This window comes from Syngnathus floridae, chromosome 7, assembly GCF_059516105.1.
Source record: "Syngnathus floridae isolate MCC-2025c chromosome 7, RoL_Sflo_1.0, whole genome shotgun sequence".
In the NCBI taxonomy this organism is placed as follows: domain Eukaryota; kingdom Metazoa; phylum Chordata; class Actinopteri; order Syngnathiformes; family Syngnathidae; genus Syngnathus; species Syngnathus floridae.
The window spans coordinates 14945632-14954788 of record NC_142419.1 but is presented as its reverse complement, the minus strand read 5'-3'; the positions used below and the strand labels follow the sequence as shown (position 1 = coordinate 14954788).

The window sequence follows — 9157 nt, the reverse complement described above, 5'->3', positions numbered from 1 at the left end:
TAGTGAAGGTCGTTTATTTAATTGTTAATATTTAATTAGTCGTTAAAAGTGTGTAAATCTGGAGCAGTTGCACCAGTGAAAAAAACACACAATCAAATAGTGTTCTAACCAGGCTCATTAAAGTCTATGTGGGTGTGGCGAGAGGGTCATTTTTTGGCACCCATTCCAATATTGGTCGGTCGGCCGGGGTTGACACAACCATGTGTTGTGCATGTGGACGTGAGTCAACAAGATGATCACATAGGCCACGGCACGTCTCAGACGGCAGGTGCAGCCTCGCTAGGTGCGATCCGGTCCAAAGGCAACAGAACAGCAAACGTCTGACGGAAAGAAAGAGAAACAGCAAAGGAGGAGGAAGAAGACTTCAATTTGCCCCAATTCTGCTATGATCTCATTTCCGTGGCAACCAAACGAAACAGGATTTTGTCCATAAAGCTCCCTTGACAGGTCAAACTTTTAAACATAATTCATTCCAAGTTCGAGCTTGATTTTCATGCCAAGTGTGAGTATGGCGGGATGTGTGGACTAAATCTGCGCCGGGGCGGGCGAGACTAAGTTTTGGTATCTTCACAGACCCATGCAAGCTGCTGCGGCATGGCTCATTTCAAAAGGGGTGTTTAGACCGTTGTGGGGGTGAACACAATTATCGAAATTGCGTTACACTACTCAGATGTGCTTCTGGCAGGCAAAAATTGAGCCTACTAAAATGTCAGGTGCACGTGAAAGCAGACGTCCAGCATGGCACGGCGAGAAACCACATTCCTCCGCCACCCAACTCAGCTGGGATCAATTCCAGCTCACTCTGGACCTTGAACAAGATTTTTCCGTGTGATGCATTCAAGGAAGTTTCCACAAAACACGAGCGGCCATTATCAGCTAGTTTGTAATAGCTTACGAGGGGGGCGTGTTTTATGAGAGCTTCATCTTTTCGTCCCTCTCTCGGTGTGACTGGCCGCTTGGAGACGTCTGAAGTTTTGGGGAACGAGGGGGTGGCGGTGATTGGACACAGTCGCATGTGAAAGGCCAGAGAGTCCACGGGGGAGCGGGGCTCCGCACACAAAAGGGCTAGGGAGGGGCCGGCCGTGCGGGAGGGGCCACCGCTGGGAACCAAAGCTGACAGCACAAACCCCCCCCCCCCAATCTCAGCGGTATTTACTCACGTATAAGTGCTAGGACCTCTGACCCACATTTAACCGATAGAGGCTTGTTTGCTCCATGTCAACAGATTACAACACTTTCATGTTGAAAACGGAAAAATGCTAAACTGGCATCTATTTTTCTTAAGAGCTTTGTACTCATCACAAACAGCTAGCTAGCTAGCTAGCTACACCTGCATCGCCAAGGTGCAGCTTCCCTTCGAATCATCCGCAGACGTGGCTGATTTAGAGCGCCTCGTTGTCCGCTGTGAGTGCATGCGTGTCACAGACAGAAAAGTGGGCGAGCGAGGAGGGGGAACCAAGTACTGAAAAAAAAAAATCCCCAAAGTCCCACCATGAAAAGTGGCCACGTTAATCATGTGTCTTTGTCGTTCGTCATTAAAATTGGCATTATTTTGCACATTTTACGAATACTTGGAACACGCACGAGTCTAATTGAGGTTCTTGTGGTTTGCAGCGGATGCATGTGACCCTGCCGTCCTTTGGCGTGAGGATAACGACCTGGCAAAAAGTGTCAACGGAGTGTTTATGAGCTGAGCAAAGCAGTTGTAGCCCATGGTTGACTCTGCCAGAGGCACGCTCTCAACTCCAAAACTTTTAAAACGCGGAGAGAGATAACGAGCACAAAACAATTTTTAGATAGCCACAGCCCCCTTGCCCCCCCACCTCTGCACGCCCCTGGTTCAAGAGACAAATATTTTTCTATTTTCTACTGAGTTTCTCGTTACTTTTGCTTGTGAACGGGGTTCAAATTTGCCAACATTTTTTCCACTTTGACTCAATGCAGGTGAAGACAAAGCGGTAGTGTGAAAATGTCACAATTTCATAACGTACACTCAACAAATCCCTCAACACAAAAGCTGAATGTGTATATTGTATATCATGATACAGACACGTGTGTGTGTGTGCATGTGTGTGTGTGCTCGCACCTCTCTCCATCTGCTTTCTGCATCACTGGCGTGGGATCTCTTTCTCGCTCTCTCTTTCCGTCGCGGTCCCCCCGGGAATTCCATCAATGTGTGTAAGGTCTCACTCGTTTGCACTCCATCAGATGAGAGCACGATTGTCTTTGGAAAGTGACAAGTTGTGAAAATGATCTCATTAGAGTGCGGTCAGTGGATATGATCATAATCCAACAAATGAAAAAGGCAATTTGAGCATTTTTTAATAAGTGACATTTTTTCACTTCATACGCAAATTTTACTCCATCTATGTTGCTAGCGCTATGCTAGTTCCTCTCTCACATCCTGCTAGCAGTTGTTGCTAGCAAGGCGTTATCTGGTCTCATGAGATAAGCTAACAGTCTCATCCTCAAACTGGCAAAGACGAAGATTTGTGTAAAAGTACATTCAGGTGAGCGGAGAATAAAAATCTTATTGTCCTCGGAAGTAACTTGTTGCAACCGCGTGCGCTTGTGAATGAAAGCGAGTGTGGTGACCTGTGAGAGCGCCAAGGCTCCTTTAAAAAAAGCCACATGTCTGGGGTCCCGGAATGAACCCTGGCCCTCGCAGACACCCGGCCGGCCTCCAATGGGAAAGCGATTGTTTATTTAACTAGGCTTTTATGGAATAGCAAGTCACAGGAAGTCCTTAAAACAGCCGCGGCTACTATTTAGACAGTCCCCTTTGGGAGTAAACACCCTCCTGACCACCATCAACACCCCCAGCAACCCCCCCCAACCTCCCCCAAGCACCCCAACAAGCAGATACCCCGCCGTTGAGGAATGCGTCTATTCACAGGCAGACGGCCATCTTGGAAGTTTAGCTTTTGCATCCCGTTGCCGTGGTAACACTCCCTCATCCAGCGCCAAAAAAATAATCATGATGCAACTCTAAAATAGATGATTGTCAATCAATTTCAAAAGGTCAACCGCAAGGTGAGCTCGAGCGGAGGTTTAAAAGTGCAGCGTGCATTCTTGTCGAGATGACGCGTCATAAAATTGAAACCCAACGCGTTAGACGTTGACAGAAAGCTGTCACAGAGAAGGAATAAAAGCGACGAGATATATTTTCGTCATAAAATCCCGCGGATGTGCGCTCGGCTCTTGAGAACGCATCTGCTCGAGTCGAGGTCGAGGGCGGAATCTCTGCTTTGGGGTGTCTACTTCATGCACGCAGACGTGAAGCTGTCAGCAGGCATTCCTGTAAACAAGATTTCCAGAAGCCGTTTGCGCACATCCAGCATTCCCAAAATGTCCGCCTCTTTAAAGCCATTTCATCTGCAACTAAACGTTTTTGTGAGACTGCCAAATTGTGCACACCCGCAGGGGTGTGCAAATGATACCTCCAGGGCTTTCACAATAATAAAACTTTAAAGATACATTCTGGAATCATAATGATGCATTTACACATTTTTCCCCCTCCCAAATGTGATTTTAATTGGCCAGTTTAAAAAAGTCTAATATGAACTGGTGCACCCTCCCACCTCCTTGCCCACCACTATATATATATATATATATATATATATATATATATATATATATATATATATATATATATATATATATATATATATATATATATATATATATATATATGTAGAGCAGTTTTATTGGTTTATCATGTTTTGTTTTAGTTTAGTTGAAAAAAAAAATGTTAGCAACAAAGTCTTTGCCCTCATTGCAACAGTTTGTTTGTGCGCTCCTTCACATGTGACACGAGGAGGGAATTGTAATCGGCGGCAGATAATCAGTGTGGAGCCAGAGGAAAATGTCAACAAAGATAGTTTTTTTTTTTTTTTAATTCTCGCAGGTTGCCGGGATCATGATGGGGGGCTCGGGGTGGTGCGCTGTGTTTTGTCTGTGCGTACACATTGCTGACAATGGGCCAAAGCAGAAGTCAGTGACAAGACACAAGATATGTGCCGGAGCTCGTCTAATCCCAGAGGTGTGATTTCCTCCCGGAACAGGATGAGCTTTGTGGGGAGATTCGGAGGCAGATGTGAGGCGAAGACAGAGACAAGCGATGTCTTCATAATCTCTCGTTCTCCCTCCAACCCGTCCTCGCGCCACTGAGACGACGATAGAGCTCCCCGAACAATCTGTTCTCCGAGGGCCATAAATCTCTCAAGCCTGCCCGGGACTCCTGCAAGGAACCATCCGAGTGGCTTCTGTTTCATACGAAGCGGTCTGGACAAACAGAAGAGGATCCATATCTGCTCTCCTTTTGTCCCGACTCTGAGAGTCGGCGTCTAATGCGTGCGTGGTCGCCGCTCCAGAAAAGACTAAAGCGAGTAACCGCGCAGAGCAAACAGTTTCCAAAGAGGAAAATACTTGCAACACAATCAATGGCTCCATTCATTGAAAATAATTGGAGGGTCATTAGCTTCATGACACAGTTCTCCAAAAATATTGGGACAGTGAAGCCAATGCATTCATTTTAGCCTATGGGAACATTTTGCAGATGAAGACGCAAATTTGGAGGCTAGGCTGGACTTTGACAAAAAGCAGAGAGACAAGAAATGATAGTCGTGTTTTTTTTGTGCTTGCAGAACGTCTGCTGGGACGGGCCGACTAATCTTGATTGATGCAACACGTGATAGCCAAATGAACTCAGAAAAAGTCTGTCAAGGTCTTGGAAGACAAATGCAGTAAAATAATGTAATATAATTTTATTCTGTCTATAATGATAGCTCCAAGGAAGGATAACCTTGGCAACCTCACCTTGCACAGTTTGACTTTTAAAGACAACTGCTATTCCATTTGAAGAGAAGAGCGATAGGGAGAGAGCGAGCGAGAGAGAAATGTTCCCCGACAGCGAGGAAGAGTTATGGCCCAACTTGGCTCCTTGGTCTCCTTTGTGGTGAGTTTGATTTCATACTTTCATAGGCATCTGACTGCAGATTTATAATTTGTGCTGTGCTCCTTCTGGGAATTTGACTTAGGAAGGGCGGGAGGCTTTTTAAAGTCTTGACTTTTTATGTACTCTACTTTCCTCTTGAAGTATATTTGTGCCATCAGAATTTCAATTTCCGGAGCTTGAATCCGAATTTCTAACACCGTTAAACTTCAATTCCTGATTTTTTTTTTTTTTGAGCTCCTCTCCGGATGAGCAGATGGAATTCTCATGGACACTGACACACTTAATCTCCTCTCGGTTAATCGGCCTCACGGATATTAGGAGCAGCCTCTCCGGCCGCCGTCCCCTCACCTTTGACCCGCCGTGTAATCCGCCTGCGCCGTGGGCTCATTAAGCTCGGGGGAGTTCACACCTCTCGTCATGTTGCCCGCAGCTGCCCGAGTCGCTGGCGGCCTCTGATCAAGGCTGCAAAAAAATATGAACAAAAAAAAAAAAGTCATAAATCAGCAAGAAGAGGTGAATTGGTCTAAAGTGCTCATTAAAGGGGCCGGCAAGAACATGTGCAGAGAAGCACGGAGGCTAATAAGACAAGCCTGTCACACTTGGTTAATGACTGATGAGGAGCAAAAAGGCCGGATGGAGTGTTAACTAACGCTTAAGTGCGCCAGGGGTCAAAAAAGCCGTGCGCTGCAAAAATAACGCTCAAAAATCTGCCATGCTTTATCTCTCGCTAACATCAGTGAATACGTTTTGTTAAAACTGCAAGGATTGGACCGAGTATTGAAATTCCATTTTTTTTTATCCTGGCAAAATATTTTACAGGCTCCAGCGAGTGGACAAAAAGATGAACCCAAAGCCATCCCACAAAAAAACGTTGTAAACAAAATAGCAGTCAGACACCCTGAGGGATTGATGTTCTGTTGAGTTCACTCTTGTCCAGGAGACAGAAAACAGATGGAAGTCCATCACGCCGGCACTCCTCGGGAGAATTTTATTGAAATATCGGGCGCCTGCGAGCTGAGAAAGAAAACCATCCAGGCGAGAAGAAATTTGGCTGTGCGCCACTTGGTGGATGAAGAGCAGCCTGGCAGGGCCTCCGAGTACCACAGTACCAAGGTGTGTTCTCTTTCCATGACTTTCTCCAGCGCTTCCATCTCGGCCTTGATTTAAAGCAGCCGCACGAAGGCCGACCCGTCTGACTGATTGAAATAATCAACGCTGGAGTGTGCGAGGGAGTTTCGGAGAGCAGACGGGAGTGTTTTGCGTGTGAAACTTGGCAACGTGGAGAAGTTACCATGCCTTGGAAAGATTCAGCGCTGGCCTTGAGATCAGGGGTTCTCAAACTAAGGGGCTGGTCTCAAAATGGGGCCCGTTTCATGGCGGCCATGCCACCAGGACAAACTATCATAAAGCAATCAAATGTTCTGCCTGTAAGTCATATTTTCATGACTGCAAGTATTAAGAGAACAAATATGAAGTTATTTTATCGTTATAATTTTTGTAATTAATTTGGAATCCTGTTTTTTTTTTTAAGATACAATTCTTTTTCAAAAACCTGAACGAAAAAGTAGGCAAAAACGCGGTTGGACAAATACCTTTTGTGTGTGTGCACGGACGAGGCCTGGGAGAACGTCTCGCTTTCCAAACCATGTGACCTCCATGCGGGGCCTTGGACAAGCCAAGCGGGAGCCAGAAAAGCACATCTGTGCCTTATTTTGTTGCTGTTCAAATGTTGCGCTGGTATGCGTGGAGGGCAACAAACAAAGCACAGTTCCACCTTGTTTCCATATCCAGCCTCCCCCCCGCCTCCTCCCCCCTCCCTCACCCCACGCTTGGAGACCCACTCGGACATTAGCGGGAATGCAAAGGTACGGCTCTTCTATATTGCGGCGGCATTCCAGCGGAGCCCCCGCGGGGTGGATGACAGGCTTTTACTTAAAAGAGAGGAGGCATGAAGGAGGGAGGGGGAGAGACGTGCAGTCTGAAGAGGATATTAGAAAAATACTCCGGAGGAAAAAAGTTGCCTCTGGCAATCTTTTTTTCACTTTCAGGAACGATTTGGTACCTTGGGATGAAAAAGAAAACCAAAGCGGGGGCAGGAGGAAGCGGGACAGAATCTCAGAGTAAACTGTGATTCCCCAAACACGCTCCACGTGTTAAATGTAACTGTATTTTCTTAACGCCAATTACTACTTTCCTATTATCCCAGACTTTGGTGTAGGAATGCCTAAAAGGACTTGGAAGGGAGGTGGGACTTTATCCAAAAGAAAACGAGTCACAGTGGATGGAAGAATTGAAAAAAGTCTGAAGAGGATATTAAAAAAATTACACCCAAGGAAAAAGTCGCCTCTGGCAATGTTTTTCACTTTCAGGAACAATTTTGGACATCGGGATGAAAAAGAATAACGGCGCAGGGTGAGGAAGGGGGAGCGGAGGGAGGGGGCGGGGGTCTGGCTGATTTGTGAGTAGTTTTGAAGTGCAGAGGATGTAATGAGAACCAACTGGCCGGCCGTCACTATCCATCCATCGGGCAACGGGACGTGCGGAAGAAATGCAGGCCTCGGGCTGACTGCATCCAGACGCAGGCACAGGCGCAGAGCGTCATGCCCTTGAGGAGGACCATCACCAGCAAAATAGGAGCTGATGCTCATTACTTGACGTTTGATCAAATCCACTTCCGGAAATGTGTCACTTTTGGACTCACATCCGGACTTTGGATGTGGTCCCTAAATGGTCCCTTCTGGTCACCAAGACACAAAAAACTATTTTGCAATGAAAAATCGCTGAAGTTGTGCGCCGACTGAAAATAGTTTTTTTTTTTCTTCAATCCTAGTCTGCTATTTTTTTTGTAGGCCACAAAAAATGATCAAGTCACAGTTGTGTTGAAGAATTCATGTCAATAAAATATCCTGGCCGGTTGAGAAATTGGAATGATCCATCTTTGAAATGATGGCTACACGCCTGATGACACTTTTGGCTGATACACACGTTTAGAAATCATTTGCGTCAACGCATATGTTGAAAAAGTTTGGAAATGAATTAGTGACCTGACCTGAAATAACCTTTGGCTGACCACGGCTGTTCTCTTGTGGCTCGCACCCAGTTGGCCGCGTCAGCATTTCTTATCTCCGTTTTTCCTTCTTCAGATCTTTTTTTTTTTTTTTTGGGGGATTGTCAGATGTCAGGAAGAGGCCTGCGGTCCAAATGGTTCGTTCCTCCGCAAGCAGGACGGGCCAAGGCGAGGCGGGCCAGATTGGGAAATGCTTTTCCCCTCCAGATTCCTCCAGATAACATATCTGGTTCCTCGGACTCCTCGGTCACGGAGGCGTTTTTTCTTTTCAGAGCGTCTGGTGAGACAAAGTCAAGCAATCAAACTTACTTAGTGGACTGTGTAAACGCAAGTTTCTTCTTATCTGGAAACGAGGAGAGGAAACAGAATCAGCACACGTGGAATCTCATCTGTAATTAGCTTTCACGGTATCTTCTTCTTGATTGTTTGTAAAAACGAGACGACCAGCTTTGAACTTTTTACGTTTCGAATGAAATATTGTCAGATTGGAAACGTTCGAAACTCAATTTATTTCTCCAATCAGACGATCCCGTTAACATGACAGCGGCGTGAACGGACGTGAGTTGGCGACAAGCATCCGAGCCCCCCTGCTGGAGATCTAACATCTGCCGGTCCTCCGTGTCCAATCAGAGGGGGGCGATCTCGGCCGTGACCAATCGGGCCCACTCGGTGATCTTTTCAGGGGATCTTGCTGGAGGAGTGGGAACAAAAGCCAACTCACCCCCCCCTAAAGTAGAGCTTCAAACAGCGCCACCCACCCCCCGCTCCTTGCTGCATCCTTGCTCTTTGATATGTTAGACCCCTGCATGGAGAAGAACCCCCCCACCCCCGCCCTCCAGAAAGTTCCACAACCCCAAGTATGGAAGATTTACATCAACATCTCCATGAGAAGTGTCCATCCTTCATCAGGAAGGGAGAAGCTCCCTCAGTGGAATTCCAGGGTCACGTCTTATCTTTTTGACCCTGGTGGAGATCAACTCCAGAGGCCACTCTGGCACCGCGCTGGAGGACGTCAGCGCGCTTAAGTGCAGGAAATCAAATAAATGCTCGACATTCATGAATCCTTTTCAAGTTGATGCTAATCGTTAGCCCGTTAGCCTTAAGGCCCAGTGATCTTAGCGGTACAGAGTCGG

At 46.5% G+C, this 9157-nt stretch overlaps 1 long non-coding RNA gene across 1 annotated transcript; it reads right to left on the bottom strand.

The window, feature by feature from the left end:
* Positions 1–16: 16 nt before the first annotated feature.
* Positions 17–6422, bottom strand: LOC148395470 (uncharacterized). Its single transcript, XR_015859381.1, has 4 exons — positions 5855–6422; positions 5306–5419; positions 2087–2224; positions 17–320 (listed from the first exon to the last, which is right to left on the bottom strand). It is a non-coding gene; the product is annotated as an uncharacterized LOC148395470 (long non-coding RNA).
* Positions 6423–9157: the final 2735 nt, after the last annotated feature.